This window comes from Ictidomys tridecemlineatus, chromosome X (genome assembly GCF_052094955.1).
Source record: "Ictidomys tridecemlineatus isolate mIctTri1 chromosome X, mIctTri1.hap1, whole genome shotgun sequence".
Lineage (NCBI taxonomy): Eukaryota > Metazoa > Chordata > Mammalia > Rodentia > Sciuridae > Ictidomys > Ictidomys tridecemlineatus.
In genome coordinates, this window is record NC_135493.1 from 2,951,108 (window position 1) to 2,970,202 (window position 19,095).

The 19,095-nt window shown below is 37.1% G+C and overlaps 1 protein-coding gene across 5 annotated transcripts in view; it reads left to right on the forward strand.

Moving 5' to 3' along the window:
• Positions 1 to 3,221: 3,221 nt before the first annotated feature.
• Gabra3 (gamma-aminobutyric acid type A receptor subunit alpha3) overlaps positions 3,222 to 19,095 on the forward strand; it is a 213,235-nt gene continuing 197,361 nt past the window's right edge. For 3 of the 5 annotated variants that reach the window (XM_021735402.3, XM_021735399.3, XM_005338506.4), the window contains exon 1: positions 3,837 to 3,973. The gene's annotated coding sequence lies outside the window, so the exon portion shown is untranslated. Of the gene's footprint in view, positions 3,397 to 3,836; positions 3,974 to 19,095 lie in introns of those variants that run through there. The other 2 variants (XM_040286804.2, XM_040286798.2) reach the window with 2 other exon arrangements.

Sequence of the window (19,095 nt, forward strand, 5' to 3'; positions counted from 1 at the left end):
ATTAGATAGTGTTTATTGATTTACCTTCCAGTTATTTTTGTCATTTCCAATCTGCTAAGTGTATCCAGGGAACTTTACTTCAGATATGTTAATTTTTAGTTCCAAAATTTGCACCTGGTTTTTAAAATTTTTATTCATCTTTGTTATGATTCTCCACTTGTTCATTTATTAAAAGCACACTTTTCTTTATTTTCCTTAGTATAGCTGTAAAAGATCATTTAGTATCCTTTCTGCTAATTTCAGCATCTGCTTGACCCCAGGGTTGGTCTCTATTGAGTGTGTTTTCTTTTGAGGGTGGGGGTAATATAATCCTGCTTTTTTGTTATTATAGTAATTTTGGAGTGTACATTGAACATTGTGAATGATATATTATAGGGTCTCTTTATTCTTTTCCATTTCTTTGCAAAGTATTGATTTTTGTTTGTTGCAGTAGGTAAGTGACTGAAGTGAAAGTCCAAACTCTCCCTTGTGGTGGTCAACACTAAAAACTCTGTTTGATCTTTTCAACTTTATTTAAACTGTTTGTAGTCTATCCCCACATGCATATCTCATGATTTTACGAGAATGAGAGGCAGTTTATACACAGAATTTAGGGCTCACACTCTGTAGCTTTTTCTCTAACCTTGGATTTTTCACATCAGTTTCCAGCTGTGGTGGTAATCCTGAACTGTTTCTTCTGATTCTTCAAGCCACTTGGATTATGTGGGAACTGGATGGCACTGGACTGCTGGACTGTCAGAGCCTGATATACACATCTCATCTCAACTCTATGTTCATGGATTTGTCCATGGTGGGTATATTTACATCATGGAAATTGGCAAATGTTATAATCAAGCTTGAACTCCCCACCTTAAATTCAGTTGTTAAATATTTAGCAGGTGCTACACTGATTTTAGTTTCTCTATAGTTATATTTACTGCTCCATTTTGGGGCTGTTAATCAGACAGAAATTCCCAGAAAAAGGGAAACTCACCTAGTATTGTTCTTTTCTTTCATGTATCAACCCCCTTCCAATTCTGCATGCTTATGGTTATTTTTCAGTGTATTCAAATTGTTGTATTATGGATTTTGTCCAGAAATATTATTGGCATCTGTATCCTGGTTGGCCTGATAGAGACTTCTTCACTATTACTCAAGGTGGTTCTAGTGAAATTTTTCTTCATTTGTAATGAAATGAGAGAAATTATGAAAATATATTAATTTTTATACAGGTGAAGTTGTATGATTTAAAGAAGAGTTTTTGTTCTGGGGGATCTTTATCCAAATAATTTGTGCCAAGATATCTTCTTAAAAAATACTAATTCCCTAGTTGGTTTATTCTATTTTTTTGTTTAGCATCTTTATTTGACAAAAAAGGAAAGGTTGGCAACAATAGTAGATTAAGTAGTTCACCCCAAATCCATGCCCATCCATAACTTCAGGATATGACCTTATTTAAATGGTACAGTCTTTGCAGAATAATACATTAGTGATCTCAAGATGAAATCACATTGGATTTGGGTCTCTTTATAAGAGAAAAGAGAGCTTATAGAAGAGAAGACAGTTTGAAGACTGAAGCAGAGATTGGAGTGATGCTTCTGTAAGACAAAGAATACCAGGAACCACCAGAAGCTGAGAGAGGCAAGGAAGAATGCTCTCCTAGACCCTTGGGAAAGAGTGTACTCCTTCCAGAACCTGTTTTAGACTACAGCCTCTGGAACTATGACAGAATAGATTTCTGTTGCTTTAAGCTACCAAACTTATGGTCATTTGTTGCAGCAGTCATAGGAAACCAATACAACAATCTTATGCTAATTCTGAACATTTCTTTTGACTAGTTTAATAATCATTTAAATCCAATGAATATTTATACAAACATATATACTCATAAAAGTGTACATATGCAGAAAGGAGTGTTCATAACTATGGGCCCATATTGACATTTGTTTTATGCACATCTTATATGTTGCTTTGGTAGACAGATATACTGCAGTGATGACCAGCATTCTGGGTGTTGGTCCTAATTCTGCTGCTGACTTGGCATGACCTAGTGTGAATTTTGTTGTTTTATTCAGTTTGTCTTTTTGTACAATAACATGGTTATCTTTATGGACCCTTTCAGTTCAGTAAATCTACATTTATGGTTCTTCTTGTCTTTACACACTCAGTGTTTCAATACATGCTTTTGAAGAAGTGTGTGTTTTTACCACATGTACCTCACTAGTCAGGAGAAGTGAGTAGTAGGTATTTAGGAGGAAAATCACAATGATAGTTTAAGAAGAAATTAGCACACTCACACTGTTGGCAAAATTTTAAATGCCTCCCATTTCTCAAATTCTGTATGTTATTTGAGGCCAATATACTTAAAATATACAATGTAAGTCCATTTGTTTCTCTGACTAAATGGCTTGGAAATCACAATATGAGGGAAGAATTAAGAAAAACGTTATGCCAATTATTATATATAGGTAGAAGCTGAATTGTTTCATAAGAGAATTTATAGAATTCTATTTATACATATGCCTATATTCACATTGCCCCTAAAACAACCAAGAATGTAAGGTTAAATTAATGTAAATTTGGGTCCCATTTGGGACTTACCTTTAGAGAGCCTTTGAAATGTAGTAGTCTATTTTCCGTTCTCTATGATTCAACTTCTCCTTCAACTGAAAGTTTCCTGTCTTTAGTTTCCAGATTGCTGGATATGAAATGATTCTTTACAATCATGTACTTCCATCCCCATTCAATTAGCCACCAAGGATAATAAGTGCTAGATTGAAGAATTGACCCATCCAAGGCAACACAGTAATTTTTAGAGGCCAGACTCAAACCTAAGTTCCTTTATTTTAGTCTTTGTGTGAGTCTCTTTCCACCCTATGTTGTATTTTTACAGTAGTATCCCCAGGTTGTTTGTTCTTTTGCCCCAATGGAATTACAGTTCTTTCATGTCTGAGTCAATCGATTCATTTTCCTTCTCTGTCTCCTCTTCCCCTTGTGCAAACTCATGTGTAGGCTCACATACTTACATATATCTATGTTCCCTTCAGAATATTCTGAAAGGAAATCCCGTGGTTCTGCTGTTTGTGTGTCTTTTGTAGAGGGAAGCTCTAGCTGACAGTTTTGAATTGGGTCCACACTCCTACTTGTAGGGGGTGGGGTGGAAGTTAGGTCATTAGGGGATCAATGTGGCTGAACTCTTTCTTCTTCGTGGAGTGTGAATGACATTCCCTTTGATGTACAATTTTTTAGCTCTTTATTATCCTCGGAGATAGAATCTGAGCAGACAGGATTGTCAAACCTTTATTTGGAGCCTGGGTTAGAAGGCACGCCCATAGGGATGTAAAGGAGACAGAAAGAAAGGGAGGAAGCTCACTCTTCTGTCTTGGAGCAGCAAGTAAGCATCACACACCAGCCACGGTAATCCATACTTCCTTTATTCTCCTCTTCGCTCTTACCCTTTTGCTCTTTCTCTTCTCCTTGCTTCCCTGCTCCTCCCCTTATCTCTGAGCTTCCCTCTATTTCTCTGCTGGAAACCTTAAAGAATAAAATACTACTTTAGTCTTTCTTACAACAACCACAGACCTAAAGCTTTGCAGCTTTGCATTCGGAGCCCAGCACAGCCTCGTGCTCAGCTCCAGGCAGTGGTGAACCCTAAGCCAGCAAAGGGGGAAGGGAAAGGGGAGGGGAGGAGAGGAGGGAGGGACTGACAGAGAGAGGGGGAGAGAGAGAGAGAAAGAGAGAGAGAGAGAGAGAGAGAGAGAGAGAGAGAGAGAGAGAGAGAAAGGGAGGGAGAGAGGGAGGGAGGGAGAGAGGGAGAGCGTGAGCGCGCGCAAGCTAGCGAGCAAACCAGAGAGACAGACCGAGAGAGAGACCAGGAGAGAGACCCAGAGAAAGAGAAGAAGAAGGTGAGCTCTGTCGGGGCTCAACCTCCAACTTGTTTCAGTTCGTTCATCCTTCTTTCCTCTCTGCTTCGGAAAAGTGACTGTGGCGCTCGGTAAGAGACATAGATGTTCCTCCTTTTCCCCCTCCCCCAAGCTCAGGTCTCCTTTAGCGATAGCATCTCCCCCGTACTGAGAGTCTCCTTGGGTTGGTCGGGGAGGCGAGACATGCTCTGCAGCTGTGATGCTATCCTGGGTTCCCCAGTGGGGCTGGTGGAAGCCCAGAGACAGCATCTGGGCAGGGAGGAACTGGGGTAAAATCTGGTTTGGGGACAGGGGGGGTTGAGATGTGGTGGTGTACGCGCGATTTGCTTCATTGTCAGTGAATTGTTTTGTTCTTCTTTGGAAGCAGGTCAGCATTGACCTTGCAAATTGCTTGGGGGGCCCCCGCAGCTGCTGCAGAAAGCCACACAGTGGCCCCTAGCCAGAACAGACAGCACTGTCATGACCCCCCAGACAGCCCTAGGCACTGAGGATGGGGTAATGGCTGGAGCTTCCTCCCTCCTTTAACTCTTTCTCTGCAGCTGCGTCTGGCTGCTGGAAATGAGAAGGAAGGAGGAGACCATGTAGCCCCTTTCTCCATTACCTCCCCTGTATGCAAGTGAGTAGAAAGTTGTAAATAACTGCTTCCTTTGAGGCAGGTAGAGACCTTCCCCATTCCTTTAAGAGACTCACTGTGGGGTTGGGCCTGAGTTCCTCCACAAACTTGGGAGGATTCTCTTGCTTCCTTGAGGGAAGCCCTGCTGCCCAGGTAGTTGAGCTAACAGCCTAGACCAGGCATTCAGATTTCCCATCCCTTCTCACTGGTGGACATCATCTTAGGTCCAGCTGTGTCCTTGGGAGGGAGGAAACACCTGATGGTTTGACTTGAGCTGCCTTCCCAGTTTACTGCTCCTCTGACTGTGGCTGCTGATGGCACAGGCAGGAGGACTGGGGGAGGGGTGGCTGTTGGCTATGAAGACAACGGGTGAGGAGGCAGGATTCCCGATGTGACTAGTATGGATTATTGAGGGTCAGCAGGTTCTGGTTGTCTGCAGTTGTGGAAGGGCTCTCTGAAGCTGTTGTAACCCCTCTGAACTGGTAGAGGAAGGGCTCTGATTGCTTGATAGGGGTTTGTTGAGTTAGTGGCACTGCAATGCCCATGATAGTAATTATAGCATCAATAATAGTAACCACTAACATTTTTGAGTGTTTAACATATTTTAGATCTTGGACTGAGGATTTAGTGTGTATTTTCTCATTGAATTCATACATCAACCCTATGGAAGCAGACACTATTATTTATGGTTTACTGATGAGGAAGCTGAGGCACACAGAGGTTAAGTAACTTGTTCAAAATCCCAGGGCAGTAAGTGTCCCAATCAAGAGTTTAATCATAAGTAACTTGGTCCCAGAACTAATGAACTTATCCATCAAGCCCTATTGCTTCCTTGGGGAGAAATTTGCACCTTTATCTATTAGGCAAGTATAGGCACAATGGAAATCATGTCACTTGGCAAGACTGTTTGAAAAGTAATGGCCTGGCCTTTGTTGAGAGGAGCAGGAACTTGAAATAGGGCAGGTGACTGGCTTATGTGCTGCTAAAAGTCACCTGGGCTTCCTGAAGGGGCTGCCTGAAAGGCTTCCCCAGGTCTGCTAACTTTCCTTTGCAAATGATGCCTAGAAAGACTTCACTTTCCACATCTATCTCACATCCAGCTTTAAACTGTGCCGTTTATGAAGATCCTGCTTTTATTTCCTGAGAGCTTGGAGTCATCCTGTACTGAAAATTTAGAATACTAAAACCTTGGAACTGGAAGGATCCCTCAAAATCATTAAGCTTTACTTCTCCTGTCAGTTCTTGAATTTGTCTTAAGCATCCAATTTGTTGACTGATTTCTATTTGAATTCCCTGCAGTGACAGAGAGCTCATTAGGTAGCTCTTTGTATCTTTGAGTAACTCTGGTTTTCAGAAAGTAATCTCCATTATAAGCCAAAATCTGTCTCCCTGAAACTTCTAGCCATTGGTTCATTGGGACTATCTTGAAAAAAATGGTTTTTCTTAATAACATTCTTTAGTTATTTGAAGATAGCAGTTGTGCTTCCCCCTCAAGAGTCAGGTCTGAAAAGACCACAAAGTGAAGTATCATCATTTACCTTGTTATGGAGACTGGACTTTTATTAATGTGGCTTAATATCCCACTTGCCTGTCAACTACAAACGGAGCTTTCTGAAACAGTCCTGATAGCGTATGTTCTCATCCTTGGAAGAACTTACTATCTAGTGTCAACTGGGCTGCTGGAAACAAAGAAGGTCTACTGTATTTCTAAAGCCCAGGAATCAGTTGGTACTAGTTTTTCTAAATCCCCAGAATGCCATAGTAGCTAGATGATAGCCATGTGAGAAGATTTCAGAAGTGGGATTAATGGCAATTATCACAGAGGAGATATTTGAAATGATGGTAATTCAAGGTTCATACAGGATGTGGAAGGTAGAAGAAAAACAGTTCTATCAGAAAATCTCAGGTATAATGTGGGATTATGTGGAAAAGAAGTGAGCAAGTAGTGTGAGGGAGTGGATCACTGGCCTGAGTGTTAGCCAATCTGGTTCCTTTCCTGACTCTGGCAATTTGCCACTACTTTGGACACATGGCTTCTCTTCCATGAGCCTCAGCTTCTCCAACTATAAAATGATGAGATAGACTGTATCTCCAGGGGCCTTTCAGCTCTAATATTCTCTATTTGAAATAAATCACAGATCTTAGGGTTATAAAGGGCTTCAGAAGTCATCTAGGATAGTGCTTCTTAAACTTAGATGTGCAAAAATCTCTCTTGAGATTTTGTCAAAAGGGTCATTCTGATTCAGGAGGCCTAGGGTGAAGTCTGAGCTTTGGCATTTTAATAAGCTCCCAGGTGATCCCCCAAACTGCTGGTCCACTTATCACAGTTCAAGTAGTAATGTACTAGTGTAGTGCTTGTCAAACTGTCTTGGTAAAGGACCAGATACACCTCCCTGCAATTGTGAGACTGTTACTTTAGTAAAACAAATTAATTACGAATTACTAGAAAATGTGAGGGAAGACATACACAACTCAAGCCAACGTTTTTATTATTAGATTCAAAACACATAAAAAATTTTTTAATTGCTATAGCATTTTCCAAGTGCTTACTTTCAATTTCTACACTTAGATCTTTACAGCCTGGTAATAAAGCTTGCAGATAGGCAGTGATCTGTGGACCATACTTTAAGCAGCTCTGGTCTAGGATACTTGCTCACCTAATTTAAGATGCCCAAATTAGCCCTGGCTATAATTTCTAAATTGCCTCCACCAGATGATCTTTCAGTCTCAGATTCAGTACCTCCTTTGATGGAGAAGTTAATATCTTTACAAGTAGCATTATTCAGATTTTGTGACTGCTACAAAGGAAAAAAAATCAAACACTTGGCTTCTTTATAATGTCCATGAATTCCAGTCCTAGATCTATATATTCAAAGCAAATAAAAGACTATCAATTCAGTTTATTACAATATCAGCCCCTTGTCTATTGTATGGTATAGAGTAGGTGCTTAATAAATGTTTGCTAAATGAATGCATGAATCATTTGGTATTACTTATGGGGCCAGACATTCACTAAAAATGGTGATTTTGGTTTCTTTCTGGTACTGGGAAGACAGTATTCATCCTATTTTATCAATTTCTGGTGGACCTGCCATCCCAGTTGGACTTTGAAGGGATTTTAGGAAGCCAGACAAAGATTTTGCACACACCAAGCCCCAAGTCTTTACACTTAACTCAGACATTCATCAATTCAATCATTCAATTCTTATGTATCTATTACTATCGATTTATTTAGTGATGTGGGTAGGCACTGTGTACAGGATGCAAATGTGGGACAAATGAGCATGGTCCCTTCTTGTTTGAGGCTTCTAGTTCTATGGGGGAAGAGGCTATTAATCATAACACAAATATGTCACTTCTGTCAATGACAAATGCTATGAAAGTAAAAGGATGAGGGTGGGGGCTATGGAAATATATAACAAAAGAAACTGTCCCAGCCTGGGGTTTAAGCAAAGTTCCACTGAGAAAGTATCACTGAGGCTGAGTACAATGTATGGCATTGGAGTGGAGGTGGTGTCTCAGATATCTAGTTGGAGGAAGGAGCATGTACAAGGGCCTTGACATGAGAGAAGCATAGAGAATTTGAGAAAGTGCACAAAAGTTAGTGTTTCTGGTGGTCCACTTTAAGAATTTCAGTTCTTTATTCCAGAAGCCTGGGGGACTGATTAAATGGTTTTTAGGCAGGATGGCTGATAGGGTCTAAGCAGAATCCAGTAAGTGTAAGGTCACTGAGTGCCTGCTATAATCCAAAGACAATGTGGGAGATACAGAATGACTAGAAATAGCTTTCATCCACCAAAGTGACACAGTCAAGTATGAGGAAGAAGAAATACACAAACAACTATAGTACTAGTAAGATGAGATCCACATCCATAAAGCTGAGGGCTGCAAGGAGATCAAAGCTTCCTGGAAGTGGCATTTGAACTAATGTTTGAAGATTAGACAAATTTGGGGCATGCAGAATTGGGGGATGGGAAAGGTATTCTAGGCAGAGGCCAATTGTGTATTGTGAAATACAGTGTGTGAGAAATGTTTGGTAAGATAGGTGAAGTCTTTTATGCATGTGCAAAATGATCCTGAGGGGGCGAGTGACTTCATTTGCCTAAATTCACATAGGTTGTGTGTGACTGCTATAGTCCAGCAAGAGGTACTGAGTACAGTTGAAAATGTTGGATTGGAGCTCTTCTCAAATAAGTCATCTACTACTTTGGAGAATCCTTATTTTGGGATATAGGGGAGAAAAATAAACCTGTGTGAAAGCAACAAAAGAAAAAAGGTCAGAGATGTGCATGGGAAATTAGAAAAGTACAGTAACATAAAAGTGCCAAGAGTGTCTTTTTTTTGACAAATATTTACTGATTACATACCTTTTTCTAGGTATGTAAAATATAATGGTGAACAAAATAGATATGATTGTTGCGATCTTGGGGCTTAGGGTTTAGATGGGGAGATAGATATTATTTTATAAAACATTAAACTATAATGTCATGAATTGTGATTCTTGTGTAGGGGAAAATGTACTGCTTTTAGAAGGAAGGTGTTGTCACCATTATGGAATTTTGCAGCAGAGTTGAGTATTGACAAATGACACCCAATTGGGAGCAGTTCTTCCCACTCTAATGCTCACAGTGCTTATTAACAGTTAAGTTGGATGATGGCTATCTGTTTTGCAGATGTCTGGCAGATGATAATGCTGTAATACCAAAGGAAGGTAAAGATCCCCCCAGGTTCAGGTCCACAGAAGCACAAGCTTACTTGAAAATTGGGTGACATGTTAGTAGCTTAACTGAAACTCTCAATAAGCCAGCACCCTCCCCATATCCCTTAACTTTCTGTATCAGCAATTTATAGAAAGAAGCACCTGACAAGAGAAAACATTTTTATGAATAATTGTATATTAAAAATTCCTTATAAAATGGAATTCTCATAGCCTGGTTTAGATTCTTCTTTTGACTTGGCTACTGACTTAAATTCCTATGACAGATCACTTGTCTTGTGTGAGACTCAGTTTCCATATATATAGAATGAGAGAGGTTGGAATAGACCCAAATGATTTATAAGGGTTTTATGGTTTATGCTCTGTTCTGTACTGCATTCTTATGGTCCTCTGCAGGCAGTTCAAGTTTGGTCACTTATTTAAGCAACATAAGAATTTTATACACAATTAGGAAGGTTACTCACTTTGGTAGAAGTATTCAGAGATTTTGGAAGAGATCACAGGAAAGCCTCTTTGTTCTTGCATTCCTGGGATGACTGAAATTGTGAGAGAGAGCTAAGGAAAGAACTGACTATATTCTAAAATCTCTAGTAAACCTGGCTTTTAGGTGATGTTTCCACAACTGCAACTTTGAAAATAAAGCCCCTGAGAATAAAGGACACTGTGAAATACAAGTGGGGTTGTTATCTCATTTGCTGAAAAGTAATGGTCCAGGCAATCTTTTTCTTGAAAGGGAGAGATATATGGTAAAAGAGAATACTGGTTTATAATAGAAAAAATTGTATTTAAAACACGATTTTAAAGGTACTGATGTCTGTACACAGCATGTCTCCTCACTATACACAGAAAACAGAATGAAAAGCTTCAGAATGTATATTTTGAAGGTACTTTTCACTTTAAAAATGATTTCTTAGAAGGAACAAATATCACATAGATTTTTTTTTAAAAGAAGGGGATGTGGACAGAGATGGAATTATGTCAGTGATCATAGCATAAAATAACTTTCAAAATAGTACAAGAGGAACTCAGAAATGGCAGGGTCATATAATGGCAGTCTTATCAACCAATACATATGCTCACCTATTTTCAGTGTGAATGGTTCCAGGAAAGGTTGTTTAATACTACCTGATAATAAACAGCTGTGTTTGTCAGCAAGTTATTCTTCACATTGACCTGAAATCTGTCTTCTGAATCCAACCTGTGGGTCTCACTTCTTGTGGCAACTCCAATGCTGAGTAATTTCTATTTCCTTTCCCTGTGACAGACATTGAAATACATGAAGATGGTTTGCTGTTCTTTGAACCTTTCCTCTAGCCTATATATTCCCAGTCTTTCAGATTATATAGCGTATAGTTTTGGGTACTTTCTAGTAGCAGACACTCAGTTTTCAGTATCACTCTTCCTGTGTGATGACCAACCTGAATCCAGTACTCAAGGCATGTCTGGTCAGCACCTCCATTTAAACAAATAAACAAAAACCCTTTTGCACATTTTTCAATCTACCTTGACAGTAACATCTACCTTTATTTTTTTCTGCTTATAAAAATAAAATAGACTTGTTATAGAAAATCTGGAAAATGAAGAGAAGTTAACACAAATCACTTTTAAATCCCTAGGCCAGAGATAACTTACAATATTTCTTTCCAGATGTGTTTCCATGTTTACATAATTAGGATCACACCTTATATGTACTATTTTATATCTGCTTTTCCATTAATATTATATTGAGAGCATTTTCACACATCATTAAGCAGCCTTCAAACAATTTTAACAGGTGAATAATTTTCAGTTATATAATTTATACCATAATGACTTGACAGATCTGATATTGGTTGTTCAAATTATTTTCAATTTTGTGTTACTGAGAATAGCCCAGCAATATATATCTTTATACATAAATCTTTGTTCTTTGAGCTTCACCTCTTAAAGTTATTTTTTTCAATTATTACCTTTTTGAGGTCTCCTATAATGTTCCTTTTTTATTTTTTGTTTTTTTCCCCTCTATTGTTCTGTATCATCACCTAGCAGACACTTTACTTATTCATTGTCTAGTGTTGTTTCCCTTAGTGCCTAGAAAAATAACACATTGTAGATCATCATTTCATATTTATTGTATTATTAAGATGGCTTTTTAAGTAAAAGCCATTATGAGGCCTAAAAGTATTAACTTTTAAAGGCTCTTGATATATATGTGAAATTATCCCATATATATATCAAGACAATTTTTCCTCATATGCCTATACCAGTACTGGCTGTTGCCTTTCTTTAAAAGCCTTTGCCAATCAGAAAGGGGCAAACTGTTATCTCATTTTGTATGTGTTTGTGGTACTGGGGATTGCACTCAGGGGCACTCCACTACTGAGCTACATCTCCAGCACTTTTCATTTTTTATTTTTTATTTTGAGACAGGGTCTCACCAAGTTGCTGAGGCTGGCCTCAATATTGCAATCCTCCTCCCTGAGCCTCCTGAATTGTTGGCAGGAGAGATGTGTGCCATTGTACCCATAGTATTGTTTTAATATATGTTTCTTTTATTATAGTGAATGTGAACACTTTGTTATATTTATTAATCACTTTTACTTCCTTTTATTGAACATCTATTCATAGCCCTTGTACATTTTTTCTACTTAGAATTTTATGTTTTTTATTCATTTGTATGGACAGTATGTACATTTAGTAGATATTAGACCTTTGTTCTGTTCCATGTGTGGAAAATATTTTCCATGTTTGCATTTAAATTAAGAGGTATGTAGATAAATATTAATTTTTATATAATTATATCCATCTTTTCATTAGTATTTTCTTCTGATGAATTCATGTTTATGAAGTTCTTCTTCATTCAAAATTGGATAAGTGCTTGAAGGTATTTTGTTTTAGTTTTTATTGGTTAGGCTTAATCCCTCTAGAATTTTATTTTACTGTGAGGTGTGAGGTAATTTTTTAAGTTGTTTTTCCCTTCAATTGTTTCACAACACCAAATATTGAATAATTCATTTCCCCCCACTATTATATAACATATATAAATTGTTATATATAGTAGGTTCTTTTGGGGATTTATCCATTTTCTGTTTATTTTAGTCTATTTTTTCTCCTAGTTACAAAGCTTAAATATTATTGTGGCTTTTGAATAACTTCTATTACCTCAGTTCTTCTTCTTGCTAGCTGTGTGGTCTTGCTAAGCTTCTATTTGTCTGTGTTGAGTATATAAGTAGTATCTGTTTTATGCTTTTAATTTTGTGAAGAAGCTCTTTTTATCATTATTTCTACTAATTGATATAGCTGGTATACAGGGAAATTAGTATCAGCAATTTTAGCTTCTATTGCTTCACTTTGCTCAAATTTGCTATTACAAATTTATGGCTTACAAGTTTATTTTTATTGTTTTTAATTTTTAAAAATATTTAGAAAGAAACCCAGAGAAGTGACTAAATCAATGACCAAATACATCACTTAGAATGGACTGTTTTAATATAAATAAAATTTGTTTTCATTTGTTTTAATATAAATAAAACCTTACATAAAGTTTAACTTCCTTTGTGTCTAGCCCCAGACTCCAAAATACAACACTCAGAACCACCCATGTTTGCTTAATTTTCTGTTGCTATACTTTTTTTTCTGATTTGCAAGGGTTCTTTATATATTCTAGATACTAATCGTTGGCCTCTGAAATGTTAAATCCATGTGTTTTTAGTATGTTATTTGGTTTTCTACTTTGTTTATGGGATTCTTTATCATATGGAAAGTTTAAATTTTGATGTGAAGTTGGTCAATCTTTTCTTTAATTAATCGTGCATTTTGTATCATGTTTGGGAAGTATTCCTTATCTCATGATCCTAAAAGGTGCTCTCCAAATTTCTTTTGATTAGTTTCATTTTTTTCTTTACATTTAGTTCTTTAATCCATCTGGACTTTATTCTTATATGTAATGTGAGATATGGATTATTTTTCTATGTAAAATACATGCTTGAATACCACATAGACACAGCCACTTAGAATGCAAACTCTATATTGTTGTCTCATTTCTATACATGCTTGAGTCTATTCATATCTATTCATTATCTCCCATTAATCCTTTTGTGTACACATGTGTTATTTTATGTATGGATGCTTTTTTTGGTACTGAGGATTGAACTCAGGGTCAGTCTACCACTGAGCCACATCCCCAGCCTCCCTTTATAATATTTTATTTAGAGACAGGGTCTTACTGAGTTGCTTAGGGCCTTGCTAAGTTGCTGAGGCTGGCTTTGAACTCCCCATCCTCCTGCCTCAGCCTCCCAAGCTGCGGGATGACAGGTGTACACCACTACACCCAGCTCTATGAATGATTTTTAATGAAATTCAATACTAGTAAGTTCAAGTTATTGTTTACTCTTTGCCTGAATCCACACCCATGGCATTTTTTTGTTCTTTTTTAATTATCTTGATTATTTTGACCCTTAGCTGTCTCATCTTAAATTTAGAATAAGATTGTCAAATTCCAAGAATGTAATGTTGGCCTTTTTGAATCATATTGAGTCTTTAGAGTGATTTGGAGAAGAACTGGCATCTCTTTGATACAGAAATATTGTGTCTTGTCATGTATTCAAGTCTATTTTTACAACCCTTAATAGAGGATTATAATGTTATTAATTACATAATGGGCATATTCCTAGCCATCTTTTATTTTTAAGTTGGCTCTTTATTAACATTTAATTGGCATAAAACAAAATTTACCTTTTGCAAGTGTATAGTTATAGTTTTGGCAAGTACATACATATGATCCACTATCACCACCTCCACAATACAGAGAAAATTTACCTCACTTTAAAAATTTTCCTGGAACCCCTTTGTAGTCATATCTTTTCTCCCATCTACAATCACAGGCAACCATTGACCTTTTTTCTGTCCTTAAAGTTTTGTTTCTATTATTGTATCACATAAATGGGATCATAAACATGTAGACTTTTGTGTCTTACTTCTAAGATTCATATGTGTTTGCTTTGTAATGTTGCTGAGTAGCTTATCTATCCAGAGATACAATCTGTCCATTTATTTATATTTGATTTATTTCCACTTTTGGCTATTATAAATAATATTATAATACTTTTATAGATATTCTGGCACAGGTTTTTATTTGCACATATATTTTTCATTTTTACTGAGTAAATATGTAGGAGAAGAATTTTTGGGTTATACATGAAGTAAATGTCTAATTTTACATGAAATCATCAATATTCCCTACCAGCACTTGATATTGCAGTCCTTTAAAGAAAATTAATAAGTTTTATTTTAAAACAGTTTTAGATTTACAAAAAATGAATGGAATGTCCAGAGAATTACCTAATATACTGACTCCGTTGATTCTCCTAGCAACAGCTTGAATTAATGTGATATGTTTGTTGCAACTGATGAACTGATATAGATATGGTATTATTAACAAAAGTCCATAGTTTGCATAGTCACTTTCTAGTGAGTGTGTACTGGTAGTTCATGTGTTTTAATTTGCATCTGGATTAAGCTAAGTGTTTTCTACAGGTGGATGGTTTTGAAAAATTTACAATGCCATATATTCACCATTATAGTATAATCAGAATAATTTTGTATTCTAGGTTGGAGGAGTTTGGAGGAGCGAGCTAGAAATATCCTAAGATGCTATAAGTGAAGCTTATAGACCATTCTCAAGAGGGCTCAAAAGGTTAGGAGACTAGGGAACCGGTCTCAGATGGAAGTGAGAGTCCTATTAGAAACTGGAGTAACGGCCACATTTGTGACACCATTGCACAGAACTTGGATGAACTGTGTCTATTCCGTAGAGTTTTATGGAAGGCTGAATTTGAAAGTGATGACCTACTACTATAAAAGAAATTTCTAAACAAAATATAAAAGGGTCTTCTCAGATGCTTCTGACTGTTTTCAGCATGATTTTAGAGGGAAAAGAAGCAGAGCAGAAAGACTTGGAAAATCTGTGGCCTCACCAGGGAAAGAGTGAGGGAAAAAATGTGTGAGTGTGTGTGGCCCAGGAATTATTTGCTTTACTCTATCAGATGCAAGTCCATTGCATGAGGACAATGGGAAAGAGGCCTGGAAGGTATCACAGAAATGTGCAAGGCCACCTCTTCCACTCTCAGAACAGAGTCCTAGAAGAAGATGAATATTCTGAGAAACAGGGCTGGAGTCCTCTCTATAGGCTCACTGCCCAGGAACACCTTGGTATTTTGCTCTCTCTTTCCTGGAAAAGCATTCTGTGGTTGTTTCTATCAGTCCCCAGGCATGGCTCATGCTACTTCTCTAAAGGGAGGAAATAAAAAATCTTGGTGCTGTTTCTGCAGATTCACAGAATGTAAGAGCTATATGGTCATAGTAGCTTTCACCAATATTTTAAAAGATAGCTTGGAACTCCTGGCTAAGGCCTGCTACAAGGTCAGAGATTATCCACTAAGAATGCTTGCTTAGTGGAGTCATGGGAGTGGGATCATTGCTCTTGAGACACCAGAAAGGTAGAGCCACCAGCAGCATGCAAAATCAGCCTAGGAAAAGAACAACCGAATGGGCTGCAGCAAGCAAAAGTGTGGGAGTAGGGTTTCTCAAAACTTTGGGGACCCATCCACTACCACAGTGTGTGTATGATGCCAGACTTGGAACTTCCCTGCTTGGCTCAGTTCTTGCTTTGGGATGGTCATTCCCTTCTACTTCCGTATTCATCCATTTTGGGATAAGAATGTTTATCCTATCTCTGTCCCATAACTGCATATTGGGAGCAGATAAGTTGGTTTTGATCTTATAGACTCAGAGGTGGAAAAAGTTTTGCCTGAGTTTTAGATGTGACTTTGGTCTTGGGCTTTTGTTGGAATAGTTGAGAGTGTGGAACAATTGCAGAAGGAATAGTTATATTTTGCATAGTGAGAAGGATGTGCACTTTAGGGGTGAGGGCAAATGCTTTGGTTTGGTTATGTTTTTTTGTGTGTTCCAAAAGGGTTAGTATGCTGGAAGCTTAGACAACCAGGTGGCCATGTTGGGCAGTAGTTGGGCAGTAGCTCTTTTAAGTAGAGCCTGGAGGAAGGTTATTAGATCATTGGGGATGCTTCCCTTAGAGGGATTAATGTATTTTTTTTTGAACTCCGATTAGTTCTTAAGATAGTTAAGTTACTGTAAAAAGAGTAAGCATGTGCAGTTTTGATTTGCATCTACCTGACTGGTAAGGATGTTGAACATTTTTGCATATATTTATTGGTCACTTATATTTCTTCTTTTGAGAAATGTCTCTTTAGATCTTTGACCATTTATTGAGTGGGTTATTAACTTTTTAAAAAATTAATCAATTAATTTTTTAGTTGCAGATGGATATAATACCTTTGTTTTATTAATTAATTTTTTGTGGTGCTGAGGATTGAACCGGTGCCTCACGTGTGCCAGGCAAGCACTCTACCACTGAGCTACAACCCCAGCCAAGTTATTAATTTTTCTAGTGTTAAATTTGTTAAGTTCTTTATATATTCTGGTTATTAGTTACCTGCCAAAGGAGAGTTGGCAAAAATTTTTTCCCACTCTGTATGCTTTCTCTTCATGCTCTTAATCATTTTATTTGCTTTGCAGAAGCTTTTTGATTTAATGTCATCCCACTTATTGATTCTTGGTTTTATTTATTGAGTTTTAGGAGTCTTATTAAGCAAGTTAGTGGCTGTGCCAATATGTTGGAGTGTTGAACTTGTGATTTTTTTTCTAGTAGTTGCAAAGTTTCTATTCTAATTCCTAAGTCTTTGATCCATTTTGAGTTGACATATGTGCAAAGTGAAACATGGGGATGTAGTCTCATTCTTCTACATGTGGATCTGCAGTTTTCCCAGCATCATTTGTTAAAAGACTAGCTTTTCTCCAATGGAAGCTTTTGGTACTTAGTCAAGGATCAGATGGTTTTAAGTAATGTGGGTCTATCTCTGTGTATTCCAATCTATTCCATTGTTCTTTGTATGTATTTTTATGCTAATATCATGTTTTTGTTAGTACTGTTCAGATATTGTGATGCCTCCAGCCTTGCTCTTGCTGCTTAGGATTTCTTTGGCTATTCTGAGTTTTTTATTCTCCCATATAAATTTATTCCTAAGTATTTTATTTCTTTGAGACTATTATGAATGGAGTAGTTTTCTTCATTTTTTTCTTGGCAGATTCATTAGTGCATTGTAAGAAAGAAACAGTAATAGGAATGGAACCACCATGAAACCCAGCTCTCCCACTCCTTGGCCTTTATGCAAAAGAACTAAAATCAGCATACTATGGTGATACATGCATTCCAAAATTTATAGCAGCACAATACACAATAGCCAAGTTATGGAACCAGCCTAGGTGCCTGTCAATAGATAAAAAGATAAAGAAAATGTGATATATACACAACAGAGTTATATCTATCATAAAGAAAAATGAAATTATGCTATTTCCTGGAAAATGGATGGAATTGGAGATCATGCTAAGTAAAATAAGCCAGACTTAGAAAGTTTAGAGTCAAATGTTTTCTCTCATATGTAGAAGATATAGAGATAAAAGGAATAAAAAAGGGATCCCCACAAAAATAGAAGGGAGATCAGTGGAGTAGAAGCAGAGAACCAAGAGAAGGGAGGAAGAGAAGGAAAGGGAAAGAAGCAGGGGCAAAAAGAGCAAGTCTGGCCCTTGAATATCTCTGATTTCCATTCTCACTATGTGGCCTTTCCTGCATTCACTCCCATTATTGTGATGCCATTCACCATGAAGCCCTCACTAGACACCAAACAATTGAGGCTGTCTAATCTCAGACTTTCAACTGCCCAAACTATGACCTAAATAAAACCCTTTTCTTTATAAAGTACTCAGCCTCAGAAAATGGACTGAAACAAAGGTCTAATTTTATTTTTCTGCATGTGAATATTCTATTTTCTCAACATCACTTATGAAGAGACTATCATTTCCCCATTGTGTGTTCTTGGCATCTCTGTTGAATGTAAATGGAGTAGTTTTCTTGACTATAAAAGCATGAATTTATTTCTGGGTTGTCCATTCTGTTTCACTGGTTTCTGTTTCAACATCAACACCACATTGTTTTAGTCACCATAGCTTTATAACATATTTTGAAGTCAGGTGGTATGATGTCTCCAGCTTTATTCCTTTTTCTAGAGATTACTTTGGTTATTCAGAGTCTGTTATGATTCCATATGAATTTGGGGATTTTTTTTCTATTTCTGTGAAAAATATCATTGGTAATTTGATAGGGATTGAATTGAATCTGTGTCTCACTTTGGACATTTAATAACATTATTTTTTTCCACTTATATGTATCTATTTCATTTATTTTCATCATTTTTTTGTACTGGGAATTGAACCCAGAGGCCCTTAACCACTGAGCCACATCCCCAGCCCTTTTTATATTTTATTTAGAGATAGAGTCTCATTGAATTGCTCAGAGCCTCATTAAGTTACCAAGGCTAGTTTTGAACACCTAATCCTCCTGTTTTAGCCTCCTGACTTGCTGGAATTATAGATGTGCACTACTCCATCTGGATCATCAAAGTTTTATAGTTTATAGTAACAGAGATCTTACATCTCCTTGGTTAAATTTGTTTATGAACATTTATTTTTTGTAGTGATGGAAAATGTTATCCTTTCCGTGGTTTATTTTTCATATAGTTTACTGTAACTGTATAGAAATCCTACTGATTTTTGTATGTTGTTTTTGCATCCTACAAATTTACTGAATTGTATTACTGCTAATAAACTTTTGGTAGATTATTTGGGGTTTTCTATATGTAAGATTGTGACATCTGCAAATAGAAGCAATTTAATTTCTTGAGTACTATTTATTTCTTTATCTTGCTAGTTCTCAAACAATTGCTTTGGCTATGACTTTGAGTAAGATGTTG